The following is a 23,463-nucleotide window of genomic DNA, read 5'->3' as shown; positions in this document are numbered from 1 at the left end:
CACACACACACACACACACACACACACACACACACACACACACACACACACACACACACACACACACACACACTCACTCACTCACTCACTCACTCACTCACTCACTCATTCACTCACTCACTCATTCACTCACTCACTCACTCACACACGCGCGCATGTAACACGCATGTAACACACGCACGCACACTGCAGCTGACACACACACAGATACACACGCACACCGTAGCTGACACACACAGAGACAGGCAGACAGACAGAGCGCGCTTAGCTTTGCACTCAAATGTGACAGGATACAGGCTAACCTCCACTGCTGTGTGGATATCTGTTATGTTATTGTACAAAATAAACCTGATTTAACGTCCACAAACCAGGATTGAAGCATCTTCTTTTATACAGTAATTGTTCTGACACGTGGCTGTGCTGATGAAGTAAAGCTGAAGTAAATCGCTGTACTTCATTACACACATACTGTTTTAAAACACTTTAAACATGTGAAACTTACTCTTAATCACATTTGATGATGATTGCTGATCCTAGCGAGCAGAACATACCTTTTATTCCCGGTTGCTTTGCGTATGTCTGGTCTTGTTGACATATACACGTGACTACCGGAACATGTTAATGCGCGCAGCTGTCAATCAATTCGGTGGGCGGGGGGAATCCTACATAAAGTTGCGGTCGATCTGAAAACGTCTCCAATTGGTCCACCGTTCTTATGTTGTTAAATTGAAAAAAAAGGACTGGGTGTGTTTATATCACCCCAATATGCTGGTCTATACACTATATATACACATGTTTGTCCAAATAACTTGAAAAGTAGATTTTTCACCATAGGTGCCCTTTAAGTCACAAAATTTAGGACTTGAGATTTGCTTGACAATTATCCAAAAAACACTCGACTTGACTTGGACTTGGCTGTCATGACTTGAGACTTGACTTGGACTCGAGTTAAATAACTCAAAAAAAAATTGTTTTTGTTAAATACACATCCGTTTGTTATATATTATGCATTTAAAAACAAAACAAAACCGAAAGTTCTAAGTCACGCATGCGCAGTATTAACTGGTTCTGGACTGGATCATTTGGTTCAGAAGAACCGCTTTAAATGATTCATTTGAACGATTCATTTGCTATTCAGCCGAGAGGGGTCTGGATGCAGACCTGGTGAAGTGCAATCTGAGCTGCATCCAATGCTTTGAATGGGCTCACCTAACCCCACCCCTAACCCGATCCGTCACAGTGACGTCACTCACTCCATTGAGTGCATTGTTTCTGACATTGCATCGCCGAGTGATGCAATCTCAGCTTGCATCATAAAGGCTGCATCCAGATACTGTTGATTCGGCCATCAGAATACGGTGATGAGAATGGAAGGCGCTCCTCCAAAGTAGCCTATTTTACAGGTTTAAAGATTACAAACAAGACGGCTTATCAAAAATTATACTATTTAGTCTGACTCAGTGCTTGCCACACTTGAGCGGGCCGTCTAAGTATAATTAGAGACACGTTTTTTTACCGTTATTAGCATTCTTCTACACTCTGTTTTGTAACCGCCTATTTTAACCACCTTTATTAATCTGGGGTTGCCTTAATATTACATTTAAAAAAAAAAAAAGTATGTTCACTGAGTTGAATGAAAAACACAAATGTAGAGGTTTTAAATTAGCCATGATGTATCCACAGAACAGACAGGCAGGCTGATAGCCAGTGCACTGACCTTCTGATTTGAGCTGAGACCTTTACTGGTGACTGGCTCCTCACACACACAGAAACAGCCTTCACTTCACTACATTCAGCACTCGGCCATCCCATAATCTTCCAGTTATCTCCATGACCGCATGCAAAAAGGGCTGCAGGACAGGAGCTCACCACTAAATGTCAGAGTCTGACACCAGACGTCGCTTCGCAAACAGTTGAAATATTCCTGAGCGAGCCTGGGGATCAGACTTCATACTGTTGTGCTAAAATGAAATATTGATCTATGAAGATGCCAGTGACACATTCTGACAGCGATTTCCTTTTTATTTCCCTCCATTTTTTTTTTCCTTTTTATGCAATGCTTAAAAATGAAATACTCTGGCTCTAAACAAAGCTCCAAGGGAGACATTACGCATAATCAACTAATTATTTATAAATGGTTATTTATTAAGCGGAAGAAAATTGACTTTCTTTATAGAGTTAAAGCTGTAACTTGATAACTTGATGTATAGGCCTATCCATTTTATTGGTCCAATTTACACTCCCTGGCCACTTTATTAGGTACACCTTACTAATACCAGGTTGGACCCGCTTTTGCGTCCAGAACTGCCTTAATCTTTTGTGGCATTCATTCAACAAGGTACTACAAATATTCCTTAGATATTTTGGTCCATGTTGACATGATAGCAACACACAATTGCTGCAGTTTTGTCAGCTGCACCTCCATGATGCGAATCTCCCATTCCACCACATCCCAAAGGTGCTCTTTTGGATTGAGCTCTGGTGACTGTGGAGGCCATTTGAACTCATTGTCATGTTTAAGAAACCAGACTAAGATGTTTCATGCTTTATGACATGGTGCATTATCCTGCTGGAAGTAGCCATCAGAAGATGGGTATACTGTGGTGATTGTTACACTCCATGATTTCTGCATGTGTGTGTCTCTTTTGCTCTCTCTCGTGCACCTGTTCTCCCCGTCTCGTACATTTTTATAGGTTCCACCCCCTTCTGATTGTTGTTGGCTGTAGGATCAGTCAATCTTCATTATCTTCGGTGACGTGACCGCCAATCTAAGTGGTCGTCAGGTTTTTTAAACCTGGGTGATCTGTTAGGTTTGTATTCAGTCATCGTATCTGTAGGACAGGTGTGATGTGCTCTGATTTTATAGTTCTAGTCAGAATCCTGACAGCGCCGTTCTGGATGAGCTGCAACTGTTTGACTGTCATTTTTTGCGGGGGTATTCTGAGAGTTTTATTGGTATTCTTTACTTTGAGATCCATAAGAACGTACATATTAATGAGCGAAGTAAATAAATGACTTAAGTAATTAAGTTACTTTCATACATTATATATATATATATATATATATATATATATATATATATATATATATATAAATAATATATATATTATATATTTAATACACCTTTCATATTTATATATATATATATATATATATATACATATATATATATATATATATATATATATATATATATATATATATATATATATATATATATATATATATATTTAATACACCTTATATATATATATATATATATATATATATATATATATATATATATATATATATATATATATATTTAATACACCTTATATATATATATATATATATATATATATATATATATATATATATATATATATATATATATATATATATATATATTTTTTTTTTTTTTTTTTTTTTTTAAGTAATTTAACACTCATATTAATGCTGTTAAAATTATCTTTGATGATTTTTCCAGCCCACAAAGTTCTGCTGTTGTGTAAATAAACAGCCAAAATGCATAAAAGCTTTCTGTTTTCAGTTGAAACAATTGCTTTCCCTGTAGGTATAAATTAGGTCTAACAGCCTAACAGTCTATAAACAACTAAACATGCAATTATCATCAATTATGCAGTGTTAAAGGATAATGTTCTATAATTAAAGTTTGGTCTCTTTGACCAAGACATTTTGATGTGAGCTTCACTGCTGAAACAAATAGACAGCCTTCAGCATCCTGGTTCCGCCGCATTTTGCAGACACCTTTTCCAAAGTGACTTTTTGACACCAGAAACTAATTGCATTGAAAGTCCCTCTGGAGCAGCCTGATATTAAATGCTTTCCTTATAAAAATGTTCCTTTTTCTCAGAGATACTGAATATCTCGTCCGCTGCACATGACCCTGTAGGTCCACCAATCAGACGAGAACAAAGAACTGGGACACTGTCCAAGCCAGTGGCTGATTAGCAATTCAGAGGAAATTCTGTGGCTCTTTTAATGTTGTTCAGACAAGCCAGAGTTGTGTCTCTTAAGATTTCACACTGCTGGGGCTAGAGATATAATTGGCCATTCACATTGCCTTGCCGAAGTATTCTGTCATTGTAAAATGTTCTTAATTAGTTTGTTTTGGATTAATCGAGTCTTTTATTAGTGGCGCTTCCGGCACACATCACCTTTACTATAGTTTATACCTGGGGTTGGAAATTTCAACAAACCTCTTGACTCTTATTAAATTCTAGCAAGTGACTATTCTTGCATTGTTTGTGCTATAGGCATGGTACCTCAGACCAGGCTTGTTAGAAAGAAAAGTACTTTTACTTCGTAAACAAACAGGATAATGATTTTTAACTGCAGGCAATAAAAAGGGCAGTCACCCAGAAAGACACAACAGTCACCCAGATCTCCATAACAGACACCAGAATGTAATAAAAGTCACTCAGAATATCCCAAATATAGAATGCCCTAAATTTCCCCCAAAATCCTGAACAGTCACCCCCTAAAAAATGCCAGGAACTACCTAAAAGTAACCCAAAACTCCTTACAGCCTACCCTAAGTTACTGAAATCTCCCTAACAGTCAACCAAAATCTCAATAAACAATTACCCAGAATGCCATAACTGTCATCGCTAGCAGTTACAGGGAACTGCAGTCACCCCTAATAGTCACCCAGAATTCCCCAAGTCAACCAGAACTACCAAACAGTCACCCAGAATTTCAAATAAAAATTAACAAGTACATCCAAACAGTAACCCATAATTCACTGAGAACCCCTTAGGTCACACAGAACTTCCTAAAAATTAAGTTCATCCCAACAGTAACCCTTAATATACTGAAAACCCCCTAATAGTCAACCAGAATTTCCTTACAATTAACTAGTACATCCCAACATTAACCCAAAATACACTGAGAACCCCCTTAAGTTACCCAGAACTTCCTAACAATAAAGTACATCCCAACAGTGACCCATAATTTACTGAGAACCCCCTAATAGTCACCCAGAATTTCCAAACAATTGCCAAGTACATCCCAACATCCTAACAGTCACACAGAACTATAACAGTCACTCTAAACAGTTTACAATAACAGGCCACCAGAATGCCATAACTGGCACACCTTACAGTTAAAGAACTGCAGTCACCCATAACACTTTAACAATCACCTCTAAAAGTAACCTTAAAACTCTCTTTCCCTAAGTTACAGAGAACTCTCTAGAGTTAGCCCTACATAACAGATAACTCCCTAGAGTCACTCCTAAGTTACAAAGAACATCCCAGCAGTCACACGCAAGTTACAGAGAACTCCCTAACAATTAGCACTAAATTACAGAGAACTCCCGAACAGGTCACCCCCAAGTTCCCAAAAACTCTCTTCTGTCAGCCCTAAGTTCAAAGAGAACTCCCTAACAGGTCACCCCTAAGATCCCAAAAACTCTCTTCCGTTAGCCCTAAGTTCAAATAGAACTCCCCAACAGGTTACCCCTAAGTTACCAAAAACTCTCTTCCGTCAGCTCTAGATTACAGAGAACTCCTTAGAGTCACTCCTAAGTTACAGAGAACTCCTTAAAAAGGCAGCGCTAAATTACAGAGAACTCCCTAACAGGTCGACCCTTAAGTTATCAAAAACTCTCTTCAGTCAGCCCTAGGTTACAGAGAACTCCTTAACAATCAGAGCTCAATTACAGAAAACCCCTTAACATGTCGCCCCATAAGTTAGCCCTAAGTTATAGAGAACTCTCCAAAAGTCACCCCTAAATTACAATGAACTCCCTAACAATCAACGCTCAATTACAAAGAACTCCTGAACAGGTTACCAAAAACTCTTATAGGTCAGCCCAAAGTTACAAAGAACTCCCTAGAGTCACTACGAAGCTACAGGGAACTCCCCAACAGTCAACCCTAAGTTACAGAGCACTCCCTAACAGGTCACCCCTAAGTTACCAAAAACTCTCTTTAGTCAGCCCTAAGTTACAGAGAACTCCTCAACAGACACCCCTAAGGGCCTACTCACACTATGCTATCCTTACCAAGCTCAGGTCCGGTTGTGTGTAAAACGCGCCAAAGCCCGAAACTGAAAGCGAGACGTGACTTTTAAGGGACTGTTTCATATAGATTTATTAATCATTCTTACTGTTCAAGGAACGCAAACTGCCGTAGTTTATTAAATACGCAAACCCCTCACTGCACTACAACTGCGCACCTTCAGCAAACCTCCTAATTCCTGCAGCACGAGAGCTTTATGATTGTTTATGAGCGTCAAAAGTAGCTGATCTGTTCGGCGAAATATCTGACTGCGTGTCACCACATCCCTAAGGACTAAATCAACATAACTAGAGAAATCTCCACTGTGCTGAACGAGAGTGCTTAATTAAAACTGCAGCATCAATGACGTAAGCGTGCCCAGGCCTGAATGTGAGTGCGGGCCGTCGGGGGAGACGGGAGGGGGTACAAGCGTGCTTTGTCCCGGTTAGAGGCAACTGTACATAGTGTGAGTAAGCCCTAAGTTACAGAGAACACCCTAGTAATCAGCGCTAAATTTCAGAGAACTCCCTTACAGGTCGCCCCCTAAGTTACCAAAAACACTCTTAAGTCAGCCCCAAGTTACAGAGTAACTCCCTAGAGTTAGGCACAAGTTACAGAGAATTCCCTGGAGTTAGCCCTAAGAAACAGAGAACTCCCTAGAGTTATCCCTAAGTTACAGGGAACTCCCCAAGAGTCACCCCTAAGTTACAGAGAACTCCCTAACAATCAGCGCTCAATTACAGAGAACTCTTTAACAGGTCACCTCCAAACTACCAAAAACTCTCTTCATTCGGCCCTAAATTACAGAGAACTCCCTAAAGTTAACCCTAAGTTACAGTGGACTCCCTAGAGTCACTCTTAAGTTACAGAGAACTCCCCAAAGTCACCCCTAAGTTACTAAAAACTCCATGTCATTAAAAAGTTACAGACAGTCAAGTTACAGAGATTTCCCTAGAATTCACCTAAACTCTGTTAGTAATAGTGATGGGTTGTTCATGAACGATTCATTCATTTTGAACGAATCTTCAATATGACTCGGGAACTGCGAGTCCTCTCAGAGAGTGATTCGTTCATCCGGGCGTGTGCACATTTGTGCAGGTGGTATCATTAATTTCAAGTCTTCATCACATTGGCAGAAGCCAATCATATGCGTTTAGAGCCGGAAAAAGAATTGATCCGATCACCTCTCGAGTCCTCTATCGGGTCTGAGTCACTCGTTCAACAAGGGCCAATCATACGCGTTTAGAGCTGGAAAAAGAATTGATCCGTTCATCTCTCGAGTCCTCTATCAGGTCTGAGTCATTCGTTCCTCACGGGCCAATCATACGCGTTCAGAGCCGGAAAAAGAATTGATCCGTTCATCTCTCGAGTCATCGGGTTTAAGTAATTCTGTCACGTGATGAACGAACGATCATGGCTCCTATCGGCTTAGACTGTGATTGATTAAGATTATATGTGACTGTCATATAATGACAGAATAAACTGTCTGAATGAACCCCTGACATTTGAAGACATGAAGAGGTGAGCTGAGAAAAGAGACAAAAATGCCTTTATAGACAAAAGTGCAGGTAAACATTGAATTATTATTTTCTCCTTCTTATACTCTATTTATAACTTATTTGTCGTGCAATCAACCTTTTGGGCTAGTTGTAGATGTGTTTGGAAGCAATTTGTAACATTTTAATAATATTTTGGCAAATTGAACCAAATGAACGAAATGACTCGAAAAAAAAGATTCGTTCATCTCGATGAACGAGACTCAAAAATTCAAGTCAGTAAAATGATCCGAACTTCCTATCACTAGTCAGTAACTCTAAACAGTTTCCAAGAACAGTCACTCAGATTGCCATAAATGTCATCCCTAACAATTACCCGTTGACAGTCACCGCTTACAGTAACCCAGCACTTGATAACGTTCAATGAGGACATCCCAACAGTCACGCCATAAGTTAGAGAGAACTCACTGTCAGCCACAACACAAACTTATCTGAACTCCCTCAACATAACCAAGAACTCCCTAAATGTTACACGGAATAAGCTAACAGGCACAGAGAATGCTCTAAAAACTACCCTGAGCTCTCATGAAACTATTAAGATGTCCCTAGCAACCACCATAGGAACACCTTAAAAAACACCCAAGCCACTATATTGTAACTTATAAGAACACTGTTGCAAAGATCTATAAAAATACAACCACCCACAACAAACTAATAGTTATTCTGATCTCTCGAGCAAGAACTTACTAGCAGTTATTGGGAACTCACTAACAACCACCAGGAACACCTCAGAAATCGTCCAGGGTTCAAGAGCAGTGAATTAAGACGTGTTTATTTGACTCTCAGGAAATAGTAGTATGTTTGAGTGTGTTGCACATTATAAATATACTTTAGAAATAGTATGAGTGTTATGGCAGAGTACCATTCTAAATATAATCATAATAAAATCACCCAGAGAAGTCTTAAAACCCATTAAGCATTAGAGCACACATTCCTTAAAGAAGAAAATTGCAGTGCAAATATACTTTCATTCAAATCTACTGCACACACACACACATTTAATGGTCTAATCTGAAATGAGCTTGGTTCCATTACAAAGGTTATATTCATTAAAAATCCCATTACCCCTCAATATTCTTTATTTTATTTTTGAGCCATCCTAGTTTCTTATTATTTACGAAATTAAGGACATGCATGGATGTGCAGAATAACTCCGTCATGCCCTCGCGGTTTTATTTTACTCTCTAAAATCTTCAGAAAATGAACCCAGCAGGACCAAGTCAATATTTCATGTTTCAAAACTATCCAGCTTTTCTCATTTGACAGGTTTAAAAAAAAAAAAAATGGAAAAAAAGAAAACTTTTGGCAACTCTGAGTCAGAGACAGTCTGCTGTACTGAGAGATCCACAGCTGCATTAACCTGCAGGACCTGCAACCATCTGTCCAGCTGTTTCACTGGAGACATTCAGACGTCTGAGACCTCGTGTGCACAAAGACTACACAAAATCTTCAGCTTAACTTTTCAGTCAAGATTTATTTGCTGCATATAATATATTAGACTGCAGGTGATCTATTTAAATGGCAATTGAATTATTTCCTCAGACTATTTAAGAATTTAAGCAACTTATTTTATGACCATGGACGACAAAACCTCTTCTGTTGCACAGTTGTACTTGTAAAAGTATATATATATATATATATATATATATATATATATATATATATATATATATATATATATATATATATATATATATATATACACATACATATATACATACATATATATATATATATGTAAAAGTATGTATATATATTCAATTCATTGCAAAAAGTTAATATCATGTTCCATGAACAATAAAACTTAAGTTTTGATTTGTAATTTGCATTGCCAAAACTTGAATTTAACTCGTGCCAATGCTTAAAGTCAGTTTAAATGGTGCCAGCAGTGAAAATCTTGGGCTGTGGGCAATGTGAAACATGTATTGTTGTCCACCTTCACTCACTTTCCCACATCTGGGAGAGTGTGGAGGGTGTGGAGAAGCCCCAAAGAAGCATACCACCCAGACTGTTGCATGCCTAGAGTGAAACATGGAGGTGGATCAATGATGGTTTGGGCTGCAATATCATGGCACTCCCTAGGCCCAATACCTGTGCCCAATACTTGTACCAGACGTCACTGACAAGGGCTACTGAACAATTTCGGAGGACCATGAGCACCCAATGTTTCCATTGTATTTTGAAGGTGGTGCCATGAATCAGGATGATAATGCACCAATACACAGCACGACTGGTGACAGAGTGGTTTGATGAACATGAAAGTGAAGTTGAACATCTCCTATGGCCTGTGCAGTCACCAGATGTAAATTTTATTGAGCTCCTTTGGGGTGTATTGGAGAAGTGAGTCAGGAAATGTTTCCCTTCACCAGCATCACGTAGTAACCTGGCCCCTATTCTGCAGGAAGAATGGTTCAAAACCCATCTGGCTACTGTGCAGGACTTGTATCTGTCATTCCCTAATTGATGCTGTAAAAGGAGGCCCTACACCATCCTAAAGTAATTGAATATCTCCCCACAAGCGTGAACAGCATCAGGTCAGTTCCTGCAACATGCGAACTGCGACTTCAGCCTTGTTCTGGTTTCTGTCCAGCATGGTGGCTCAGTGGTTAGCACTGGCACCTCACAGCAAGAAGGTCACTGGTTCGAGTCCCAGCTGGGTCAGTTGGCATTTCTGTGTGGAGTTTGCATGTTCTCCCCGTGTCCACGTGGGTTTCCTCTGGGTGCTCCGGTTTCCCCCACAGTCCACAGACATGCGCTATAGGTGAATCGAATAAGCTAAATTGTTTATGGGTGTGTATGGGTGTTTCCCAATATAGGGTTGCAGCTGGATGGGCATCCGCTGTGTAAAACATATGCTGGAAAAGTTGGGGGTTCATTCCGCTGTGGTGACCTTTGAAATAGAGACTAAGCTGAAAGTAGGTCACCTGCTTATTTTTTAGGTCATTTTATAGATGATGAACTGCAAAATAGAGAGAATCGTGATTTTCAGCTTTGATGAATTCTCGGTTGGACAGGTCAGTAAACCTGATGTGTGAGGAGCAGAAAGTGGATTGTTTAACAGCTAATGTGATATAAATCTGAGGAATTTGCCCAAATTATGACATAACATCCTATAGTAGATTATTGTTTGGAGAATGACGAGCAAGACTCATTCTTGGATGAAGCTGGGGACAATTTTGAAGAAGGGTTTGTCTTAAATAGCCTACTATTTTTAGTTATTTATTTTTTTGATAAATACATCGTTAACAATCAAATGTGCATACAGCCAATGTAATACTAACATTGAAAAACACTATAGTAATTTATATTTCATATTTATATATTCATTAATATTTTCGACTGATATTTGGTTTTAAAAATAACGCTCCAGGGCAAGCCAAAATGAGTACAACTAATGAGTAAACGAAGCAATTTGAGAACAGTAAAAACAGATAAATGCAGAGAACTCAAACCAACTGAGTACTGTAAAACCCAATAAGTTAAGACAACTCAAACCATTTGAGGAAACTGATTACTACAAACCATTTGAGTTAAAAAGCTAATCTATATGAGTACTGTGAACTTGCTCCATTTAAGTTGAAGTAATGAGGTATTTAATTCACTTATTAACCTTCAACACGGAGTTCAAAACTCTTTTCAAATGAGCAGAATTAACGTTCAGTCAATTTTGAGTAACTACACTCATTTCATTTGATTAAATTGACTGTTGGGTTTTACAGTGAGTACAATTTAGTTTGTAAAGTTATATTTTCTGTCTTTTAGTAGATATACTATATGACAGATTTGCTTTGTTTACCAAATAATTAGATGAATTTGCATTGTAAACAATAAATAAAAGTTACAAATTTAATTTCATATAAAATATATACATGACGTTTTTAGCTATGATACTCCCAAAATAAATAAATCTGCATATATATATATATATATATATATATATATATATATATATATATATATATATATATATATATATATATATATATATATTTTTTTTTTTTTTTTTTTTTTTAAACAAATTTTTACAAACAGAAATAGCAAAAAAATGTCTGCAGATTCTGTCTGGCCCTTGTCATATATCACTGAAAATGACTAAATCTCAGCTTTAATTTGGTATATTATGGCACATAATCAAGAAAATTATGGTTTCGATTTGTTGCAGTTTTACAAAAAGTTTTCTTTTAATTGGATTTTCTCCAAACATTGATTTTCAGAGCCTGAAAGAAAGCACATCTTTGACATGGCATAACTCAGCCAATATTAAAGATATCAAGGTTATATTTTCACAGAATACTCTTTACATTGTGTAGAATGCTTTTGTGCCACAGAAAGCAAAATCACACACACACACACACACACACACACACACACACACACACACACACACACACACACACACACACACACGTTTTAGCTGGGTTTTCAAAGAGTTGGTCCCACCCACACACATTGAAGTCAGAATTATTCGCCCTTCTGTGAATTTTTATTGCTTTTTCAAATATTTCCCAAATTATGTTTAACCGAGCGATGAAGTTTTCCACAGTATTTTTTCTTCTGGAGAAAGTCTTATTTGTTTTTTTTTTTGGCAAGAATAAAAGCAGTTTTTATTTTTTTGTAAAAAACATTTTAAGGTCAATATTATTAGCCCGCTTAAGCAATATTTTAAGGTGCTTTCCTAGACTTTTGTTTTGGAACCTACCATGTTTTCCCAGTTAGCACAGTTCATTTGGCATATGTGAATCCAGCAATCGCGCTTGGATCTGCTTCAAAACTAAGGCAGGATGTCATTCCTACTGGTAAATGTATTGGTTTCATGTCAAATCTGAAAGTGAAAGCATGCTAAACTATTAACAAGAGCTATTTATACGTTGACTGAAAATTGACTGAACAGCAGTCTTGGTTTATCTGGTATTTCTCTCTATAATGTAAAGCCTATAATGAATAACTTTAGCCAACGGCTATGTATAAGAAAGTTTTACCTTTGATTTATATCTGGTGACGATGTCTGTAGGTGTCACTATTCAAAATTAAAGCACAGCTCTTTACTTATAATGTTTTATTGCTAATCATCATAAATTAAAATGACAGCTGAGTGGGACTGAAAAATAAACTGTGAAACTCTGACCAATGAGAGGAGAGTTTACTCGCACGTGACTAGTTTTAGCTCTTTTTTGGTCCCTTTAGAAATGTTGCCCTGCAAGCGAACTTCTTTGAGAACAAAGTGCACCAATGTAACAATTTTAATCCCCGTTTAGAATTGATCCGCAGGTGTGGAAGCACCCTTATTTTGATTGTCTACTAAACAAATCACTGTTATACAATGACTTGCATATCTTAACTTGCCCAATTAACCTAGTTTAGCTTTTAAATGTCACGTTAAGCTGACTATCTTGACAAATATCTAGTAAAATATTATATACAGTCATCATGGCAAACATAAAAGGAATCAGTTATTAGAGAGGAGTTATTAAAATTATTATGTTTAGAAATTCGTTGAAAAAAATATTTCTGTCAAACAAATTGGGGAAAAAAACAAACAGGAGGATTAATAATTTTGGATTCATTTGTATATCCGATTTTTATTTGTGAGCTTTGTAACATCTTTGCTACTGAAACTGAAGGCAACAATAAATAACATTACAAATAAACATTCTTTAAAGTAAGCTAATAAATAAACAAATCTTGAAATGGTCACGACGACCTCCAGAAACACTCCAGATATCTCTCTTTCAAACATTGACTTGCAAACTGTGCAGCCAACTAAAAGCAAGATGAGAGGCAAACGCTTCGGCTATTTACATTTGATTGACACAAACAAATTACTCTCCGAGGGCTATGAGCTCCGCAACAGGTAATAACATATCAGCTCGCGGAGGAGCAAATTGCGTTTTGGCTGAATATTCACCGGCACAGATACGGATTATGGCACGCAGGTTATTCGTGATGCTAAACATCCCTTAGGGCAAAGTGTTTGCTGATATATTTCAATAAGGAGACAAGGATGTGCTACATTTGCGTCTGCGATGGAGCCTTTCCAGCATGTCTGCGCTTTCAATTTGCATTCCCTAATGCTGTTGTTTGTTTTCCAGACGCCTGGAGCTCCACCCGCCCCGTCCCACCGCTGCCAGCCGACGGGCCACGGATCAGTCCCTCGTCCCAACACACACACGCGCATGCATTCTGATTGGCCCATCCATCAGCTCTCCAACAAGCACTGAATCCAGTGACTTTGGGGAAAATGAAAAATCATTGACTGGGAAATTGGCAAGTAACAGGACCTCGCTGCAGTTTAACAGGATCTCAACACAATTTGATAGCGAGTCAGAGTCTATGGGACGGAAAATGGAAATATGGAGAGAGAGGGAGAGAGAGTGAGTAAGAGAGAGAGAGAGAGAGAGAGAGAGAGAGAGAGAGAGTGTGTGTGTGTGAGAGAGAGAGAGAGAGAGAGAGAGAGAGAGAGAGAGGAGAGATTAATTGAGTCTGCCCTTTGTCCATGTTTTGAATATCAGATGAAGTATGAAAATGAGCAGCTGTCTTTTAAATTTTAGATAAAAACAGAGCGATGGCTGACCAAGAGCTGATTCTGGTGCTTTGATTAAACAGATGCTAGTTGTACGGAGCATTTAAAAAAAAGAAAAGGTGCAGCTTCGCATCATGATACTGAAACAGGTCAAATTATTTGACCATCTCATTCATTCATTTTCCTTCAGCTTAGTTCCTTATTTACCACAGCGTAACGAATCACCAACTATTCCAGCTTAAGCTGCGTTCAAACCAGATGCGGAACGTGCGTCAAGCACGAGTGATTTACTTGTTAAGTCAATGCAAACGCGCGAATAGACATCCTGCGGCGCGATACGCGCGAATGGCGCGGCACGAATGTCACAAATCGGGGGGATTGAGCGTTTTGCGCGTTTGACGCGCTTAACAAGCGTTTAACACAAATCTCTCCATTTCGAAAATCTGAACTTCAGCGTACATTCGCGCCGCGTTAACCAATCAGAAACTTGCTCTTGTGGGGGCGTGATTGTGACATAGAACCTGTTGTCGGTGTTCCTAGGACAGTTCATCAAACTCGGCTTGGCTCAGTCAGAAGCACCGCTGAAAGCCTCCGTCATCCAGGTTCATTTTCTGGAGGAGTTTATGAGCTCACAGAAAAAAGTGTTGCATGCAGAACTGTTGCAAACAATTTATTTGTGTTGAATTTAAACAAACAAATTAAGTTTAATAATGTTAAAATGCCCTTCAAGCCGCAAACCCAATACTGGGAAATGTTCATACACTCATTTCAAACACACACTTTGGACTGTGGGGGAAACCCACACAAACAAGAGAGAACATGCAAACTCCACACAAAAATGCCAACATATCCAGCCGGGACTAGAACCATTCTTCTTGCAGAGGCGACAGTGCTAACCACTGAGCCACCATACTGCCCAAAACCAATCACTTCGAATTAAAAGAGTCTGTTACAAGTAATCCACAGAGCGAAAATTAAATGAGAGGTCAAGAAAATTATATTTTAACAAAACATTAGCATCAAAAGCATATCTGTAGCCAAAACTGCAGACTTTGAGTTCTTTTCTCTTGGTATTATCTACAGCAGTGAGGCCCCCTTTTTTAAGGAGAGCCTTACAGAAGGACAACCATCTTTGCAGCAATCCACCGATCAGGCTTGTATGGTAGAATGGCCAGAAAGAAAGCCACTCCTCATCTGGAATTTGCCAAAAAGGCATCTGAAGGACTCTCAGACCATAAGAAACAAAGTTCTCTGGTCTGATGAGACTAAAATTGAACTCTTTGGAATGAATGCCAGGCGTTAAGTTTGGAGAAAACCAGGCACCACTCATCACCAGGCTAATTTCATCCCTACAGTGAAGCATGATGGTGGCAGCATCACACTGTAAGGATGAACTAGCAACAGGAACTGGAAGACTAGTCTGGATAGAGGGAAAATTGAATGCAGCAATGTACAGAGACATCCTGAATAAAACCTGCTTCAGAGTGCTCTTGACCTCAGACTGGGGTGACGGTTCATCTTCCAGCAGGACAATGACCCAAAGCACACCACAAAAATATCAATGGAGTGGCTTCACAACAACTCGTTGAATGTCCTTGAGTGGCTCAGCCAGAGCCCAGACCTAAATCCTATTAAACATCTCTGGAGAGATCTGAAAACGGCTGTATACCGTCGCTTCCCATCCAACCTGATAGAGCTTGAGAAGTGCTGCAAAGAGGAATGGGCAAAAATTCCCAAAGACAGGTGTGCCAAGCTTGTGGCATCATATTCAAAAAGACTTGAGGCTGTAATTGCTGCCAAAGGTGCATCAAGTATTGAGCAAAGGCTGTGAATACTAATGTACATGTGATTTTTTAGGTTTTTTATTATGAATAAATTTGCAAATATTTCAAAACATATTTTTCCACATTGTCATTATGGGGTATTGTGTGTAGAATTGAGGAAATTCTTTTCATTTTGGAATAAAGCTGTAACATAAAAAAATGTGTAAAAAGTGAATTGCTATAAATACTTTCCAGATGCACTGTATCTCCGAGGTCAGGGTTCTCTCCAAAAACAGCATTATTGGTTTACAAAAAAATAAAATAAAAATAAAAATAAAATAGAAAATAAATAAATAAATAAATCTTGTTGCATTACTACAGTTGATTTTGGTTTTACTGTTAAAAAAAAAAAAGCAAAACAAAAAAAAAAACGTAAAAATCTGAGATATTTTATGGCATATAATATATAAAGACGATTTAGAATTCACAAATGTTTTATTTTGATTATTATTTTTTAAAATAAACTTGTCTTACATATACCACAAAAAGTCTGAAAATATAAGGTGTATTAATTCTGGTACTTTAACCATTAACCGATACAGTTGAAACCAGAAGTTTTTAGCATATATATTATTTTTAATTTCTGATCATCATACTAAATCATACTAAACTTTTACTATTTCAGGTCCGTTAGGATTACTTGAATGATTTATTATTCTGGCATTTAGCAAATGTGAGTGCATTTTTTAAAATATTTTTTTAATTAATTCCTAGACAGTCAAAAGTTTACATAAATGTCCCTGTTTTTTTTTTTTTTGTTTTTTTTTTTTTTTGTTTTTTTTAGCTTTGCTTTTAAAGTGTATAACTTTGGTCAAATGTTTTGGGTATTCTCCACAAGCATCTCACAATAGTTTGAAGAAATTTTGGCCCACTCCTCCTGACAGAATTGGTGTAACGGAGTCAGATTTGTTGTCTTGCTTGCACAAGCTTTTTCAACTCACCCACAAATTTTCTGCAGGATTGAGTTCAGGGCTTTATGATGGCCACACAAAACCTTCACTCTGTTGTCCTTAAAGCACATTTTAACTAATTTGGCAGTATGCTTAGGGTCATGATCTGTTTGGAAGTCCCATTAGTGGCCAAGTTTTCATTTCCTGGCTGATGTCTTGAGATGTTGCTTCAGCATTTCTACATAATGTTCATTCTTCATGATGCCATCTATGCTGTGAAGTGGACCAGTCCCTCCTGCAGCAAAACAGCAAAAAAGTAAGCTTTTCCCTTTGTCCTCCAAATGTAACACTGGTCATTAGGGCCAAACAGTTCAATCTTAGTTCCATCAGACCACAGGACATGTCTCCAAAAATTAGTCTTTTTCCCAGTGTTTTTTAACCAATTGTAATCTGTCTTTTTTTGTTGATTCTGGTTTGTAGATTTTCCCATGTTGTCACACAAGTAAGCAGTGTGTTTGAGGTTTTCCTTAAATACTATTCTACAGTTGTCCCTCCAATTGACTCAAATGTTGCCAATTACCCAATCAGAAACTTCCAAAACCTTGACATCATCATCTGAGCTTTTTCAGAGGCAGAATAAACTTACTGTATGTGAACTTGAAAATAAAATAAAAGTTATAACAATTTCTCAAAAATATCTCTCATTATTCTGCTATTAAGCATAATAGAAACAAATTTGATAATCTTACCTAAAAGAGAAAAAAGTTTAGTCACATTAACATCTGACTCTTTTTTTTAAAAGGTTATGTCCCTTTTTATACAGTGTATTTACACCTCTGGTTTCAACTGTACCTGTATATTAACCATTTGGTAGAGGGTTATATTTTAGAAATTATGGGATGCGTTGAAAAAATAATGCACTCAGTGTGTTAACTAATGACATTATAGGAGCTAAGAAATGCAAAATGTTGTTCTTGGTGGGACAGTTAAACGGTTAAGTGTCAATTGCGCGGATGTATTGTAATACATTATTGAATCTGATAATAATATTTAAACTATAATATATACTACTTATGTATAATATAATATATTCTACTTATGTAGAATTTGGTTTATTAACAAATTTGCATCTGCTTCATTCCTACTTCTAGAGTGAGTTGTAATGAACCCTAGTGGAGGTCGTGACCCCAAGTTAGGAACCACTGCTCTACAGTACAGTAATATTCAATATACAGTGGAGACCACTTTGTTTGGTGGTTATTCATGATCTACTGGAAGTGATTGGTAAAGTCTAATGGTGATGCTTAACATACACACTCTAGGCACATCAGAGACTTATTTTATGTTGTAAAAAGTGGCATAATAGTTCCTATAATATCTGTCAACAGGTTATTTGTTTTTTAACAAGCAATATGTTAGTAAATAAGAAAGATTTATTATGTGGCCAGAATTTGGATATGATATAAATATCAGGGAATATATTGTAATAAAAGTGGCTAGCTCATGCAAAAATTAACATTCCTTCCCACACTTCTTTTGTTTTACGAACAAGTGAAGGGCGAGAAAATGATGACAGAAGTTTTAGTTTTAAGTCATATTATCCCTTAAGAGAAGCAAAGAAGGCTCGTTTTTTCTTCTTTTTTCTTTGTTTACTGTATATATATTTATTGCAAAGCAAAGTCTTGAATATTAAATATGTTTTTTTTTTCTCTGGCTATTTTCACACAAGCATGCACGCACACACATATACACACTGGCTAAAATGGTGTTGCAGCTCAGGACGACCTCCAGGATTGCTGAGAATTACATCAGGATTTTAACTCATCTTTTAGAAACATGCGTTCCCCCGGTGAGGTGCCCTCAAACACCCTCACATATAATTGGATTTGGGATTTTTATCTAAAAATATTAAAATATGACACAATTTCCCCCCTTCTGAATTGGCTGAACTCCGGCTGAGCCTGAATTGTGATAAAACTTTGATAAAACTAATAAAAGTTTAAGTAATTAATACCGTTTATTCAGCAGGATGCAATTCATTGATAAAGTAAAGGCACAGTGTAAACAAAATACTGGCTGCCTTACATCAAATTACCATGAATCAAAATTAACTGCATGAGTCCTTTGGACTTATATTTTATTTCAGTTTAATATAATATATCACGTAACTTATCAGATTAGGTTAGAACATGATTAACTTGGTTTAACAGTGCAGTAAAATACTTATAAAATGTCACAAACGTTCTTTATTTGCAGTACTGTTGAGGTTTGTACATCAAAATCCTTCAAATGTGTTTTTTTTTTTATAAAACATGGAGCAGAATAACTGTTTTCAGCAATTATAACAATAGGAAATGTTTGTTGAGCATCAACTCAACATGTAAAAGGGGATGAAAATCTTTTGTAAGCTGTTTGTGTGTTGGTATAGTGTGTCCACAGTCATATGTGGTTTTCCCAACACACCGAATTGATTGACGGGTGCCATTTTTCTATAATAACATGCACAGTATACCAATTCCCACAGAACTTTTTTGCAAAAAAACTGGTATTAAATTATCTGTTCCAACTCTGTAATTTTTTTTATAAGTGTGTTTGTAGTAAAGATTGTAAACCACTATGTAATGCTTAACCACGGCCACATGCTGTCAGTAAACATGCATATTTGTGTGTGTGTGTGTGTGTGTGTGTGTGTGTGTGTGTGTGTGTTTGTGTGTGTGTGTGTGCATATGTGTGTTACTCATCATTTCAGAAAGGCTTGAATAAACTCAATCACAAATCAATTAAACTTGGTATTTTTGACTTTATGATCTGTATTCTAGCTTTATCTGTGTCAGTCTCTGTCACTGGCTGCTGTTTATCTGGTGTAACGCATGATGAGAAGCAGACTCGCATGTGGGAATGTGGGCGGGGAAAAGCAGCTCATTTGCATTTAAAGCCACAGGCTACAAAAACAGCTACAATGTACTCAGATGCATCAGAATGGGCAGATTCCGGAGGCTATAATAAATAACCTGATGTGTATTTTAAGCTGAAACTTTACAGAGACATTCTGGAGACACCAAAGGTTTATCTTACATATTGTAAAAGGGGTAAAAGAGGTGCCCTTTAAAATGACTTCTGAAGGATCATGTGACTGAAGATTTGATGAATAAATTAGTGGTGGGCCGTTCTCTGCATTAACGTGTTGCGATAACGCGAGTCTCTTATCGTGTGATAAAAAAATAATAATAATCGCCGTTAATCTATTCTCAAAGTTGGTTTGGGAGCTGAGTTTATTCTACGCAAGCTATGATGACTTTCAGCTTGATATTTTAGCACGGATGTATACCTGACCGGTGAGTCGTCTGACAAAAAAGTCCTCTTCTGAATCAAATCTGCAGGATGCCTGACTTTAACTGCAGTTCGGCAGTTTTACTTTAACTCATAAACATTTAATTTATGCCGCCGTGACAAACTGGGATATTAGACGCAAATAAGGAGTAAGGACTGGTGAGAGTGTTATGGAATTTAGAGTTTTTCTCAGTCGCTTTGGTGCATTTCTCACAACACCAGTGCATTTCTGCACAACATGTAATGCATTTCTCAAAACAATTAGTGCAAACTGCAAAACCTAGCTGATAAGCTGCAAAAGCGCGTCACATGCTCAAAATGGATAGTTCATTCCTCAAAAGCAAGTATTCATGTCAATCAAAAAGTCAGTGTCATCAAAATGAAAAGTCCTGACACCATTGTTTATGAACAAGGTAGTCAAATGGCTTTGTCATGTTTTCATTATGAGTTTACTCTGGACATTTTTTTCAATGCAAAAAAGTCAGACATTGGTGACACTTGAAAATGCTCAAGACAGCACTATATACTATTTGCACAGCCATTTGAAAACTACAGTAAAGTTGGACATCACTGCATTTAGTGAGGTATCTGAGTACAAGACACTGAATATGTATGTTTCACATTTTTACTCTGCATTTGCTCTTTACAATCCTAATTTATTCACAGCATTGTGCAAAAGAATAAACACCCTAATTTACAACAAACATAAACTCCCTTTGGGTTGAACTGTGCACAACTGTAAACAATATTACAGTACATATTGCCTGGACCTGAACCTGCAACATACACAAGTCTGTAAATCATTCATCAAATTGTTCAATTTTAAAGACATTTTCAGGAAAATAGGTTTTAATTTTTTTTTATTAAAGTTTGCTTGACCGATTTTGACATCAAGTTCATCATTTTTGTATGTAAGGACTCAAGTAATGAAATGAGGACTGTTAGTTTTATATGGGATGACTATTCAGCATTTACAAGTTTAGTTTGTTTTGACTGACATGACATAAGCAAATGATAATTTTATAAATAGCAGAGAGTTGTATGAAAGCAATTGATGCTTGTCCAAAAGCATTTGGAATTTGTTGAAAAGAACGAGAAACTGCTACTAGGATGTGCACAAATGACTAATTGTTTTGAGAAATGCATTAACTGTTGTGCAAATGTAAATATTGTGGTGAGAAATGCACCAAAGCCACTGAGAAAAACTGTAATAACACACACCAAATAGAAAAAAAAAAAAAAAAACTTCCGCATGTAGCAACGTGCATCTGTGTGTGTGGTCCTTTACTGACAGCCGCATGTATGGATCTTGTCGGAAAATATAGAGAAAAGTCCTACATGACAGTAACAGTTTGATTGCGGTGTTTACTTCAATAATGCCACTAATTTCTGCATACTCCCCATGTCTTAATTTCTTTTCTGTTTAGTTCATTTATGACTTTAGTCGGATTAAGGTGATCAAAAATTTCTTAGAACTTATATAGGCCTACAAAACAGTTTAAAATTAATGTTTAACTGAATAAACAGTAAACACAAGTACATCTTGTTGAACAATTTATTTTCATAGTAGAACAGTTTCTCAATCAAATCATTTTTATTGTCACATCATCAGCAGCACATGTGCTATGATGAGTGAAAAGCTTAGTTTGCTCAAGCAGTTTGTGAAGCATTTGGAAACAAGAGATGAGCCCCTGGTCTAATGCGCCACCTGGCTTGAGAAACCCATTCTCAATGACTTATTTGGGTAGCACACATATTCTGAATGCCTTCGGCAGACTTCAAATGAGCCATTTTAATCTACATTAATTCCGATATTATTTTAAAAATATTAATTTAAAAGAGAGTTTTGTGAGAGGTGTACTTATATATGCAGAGCACTGTATATGATGATAGAATTTTATTTGCATTATTTGTTATATTTTACTCTTAAAAACTCTGTAGCATCAGGTGGTCACTGCAACACAAACACAGACTCTTTTTTGGCGCTCTGTGCGAGTTTAAGTGGGCCACAGGAAAAAAAAAAAAAAAAAGTAATCTGTTTTCTGGCTGTTGTTAAAAAAAATACACCAGACTATAACCTGGTCCACTCCATCAGAGTCGCTGGAATTGATTATCTTTGTGTGAACTGACCCAGTACCAGACCAGCCGAGCAACTGAACCTCTATGTAGGCCAAGCTGACAATTATCAGAGAACTTCAGACTCGTTCTCTCTCTCTCCTTACATTTTTGAGCATATATTCTCCTTCAGATGTCTCTAAAGGGGTCAAATTTTAAACTTGTGAAGTCAAGAGAGGCTGAGCTCTGAGAAAAGTATTGAAAAATTATTAGAAACATTTACTAAAATACCCACTATGAAACATTTTCTTACAGGCACTTTAATGGAGTTGATAGTTCTCAAGTTTCAGTTGCATGTAAAATAATTATAATAATATTATTTTTATTAAAATACATTTGAAAAGCATATCAATAAATAAAACCGAATAATAAAGAATATTAATAGTATTAGTGTTAAAACATTTAAAAGTTAAAGAAACATTATTTAACCATTAATTAAAAATACATACTAATTATTATAATTATAATAATTAATACATACTATTATTATTATTATTATTATTATTATTGTGACGCAGTAGTTAGTGCTGTCGCCTCACAGCAAGAAGGTCGATGGTTCGAGCCTCGGCTGGATCAGTTGGCGTTACTGTGTGGAGTTTGCATGTTCTCCTCGTATTGGTGTGAGTTTCCTCAGGGTGCTCCGGTTTCCCCCACAGTCCAAAGACATGCGGTACAGGTGAATTGGGTAGGCTAAATTGTCCGTAGTGTGGGAGTGTGAATGAGTGTGTATAGATGTTTCCCAGAGATGGGTTGCAGCTGGAAGGGCATCCACTGCGTAAAACGTATGCTGGATGAGTTGGTGGTTCATTCCGCTGTGGCAACCCCAGATTAATAAAAGGGACTAAGCCAAAAAGAAAATGAATTATTATTAAAATTAATTTTAAAAGCAATAAAAACAATAAATAAAATTATTAGTATTAAAACATTCTTATAATAAAAGTTAAATACAATTAGCATTAACAATAATAATAAACAACAATAAAAACAACAACAACTACAACTACAAAAATGAGAATAATAACAACAACAACAACAACAAACTAATCCTAATAATAATACTTACAATAAAAATAATAATAATAATTAAAACAACAACAAAAACGATAATAATAATAATAATAATAATAATAATAATAATATGTATTAATATTGTATAATGTATAATAAAAGTATAATATGTATTATTAATATTACTATTAGTAATACTACTACTACTACTACTAC

At 36.8% G+C, this 23,463-nt stretch overlaps 2 protein-coding genes and 2 long non-coding RNA genes across 5 annotated transcripts in view; 1 reads left to right on the top strand and 3 right to left on the bottom strand.

Moving 5' to 3' along the window:
* LOC147846482 (uncharacterized) overlaps positions 1–23,463 on the top strand; it is a 455,407-nt gene that overhangs the window by 84,080 nt on the left and 347,864 nt on the right. The window lies entirely within an intron of this gene.
* The window catches only part of LOC147846486 (uncharacterized), a 480,702-nt gene that overhangs the window by 410,634 nt on the left and 46,605 nt on the right, over positions 1–23,463 (bottom strand). The window lies entirely within an intron of this gene.
* The window catches only part of ephb1 (EPH receptor B1), a 561,737-nt gene that overhangs the window by 517,220 nt on the left and 21,054 nt on the right, over positions 1–23,463 (bottom strand). The window lies entirely within an intron of this gene.
* Positions 3,388–8,873, bottom strand: LOC147846487 (uncharacterized). Its single transcript, XR_015479267.1, has 2 exons — positions 4,749–8,873; positions 3,388–4,678 (listed from the first exon to the last, which is right to left on the bottom strand). It is a non-coding gene; the product is annotated as an uncharacterized LOC147846487 (long non-coding RNA).

Source organism: Danio rerio, chromosome 2, assembly GCF_052040795.2.
Source record: "Danio rerio strain M-AB ecotype USA chromosome 2, GRCz13ab, whole genome shotgun sequence".
NCBI lineage: Eukaryota > Metazoa > Chordata > Actinopteri > Cypriniformes > Danionidae > Danio > Danio rerio.
Note: the sequence above shows the minus strand (reverse complement) of the source record. Positions and strands in the feature narration are given on the sequence as shown.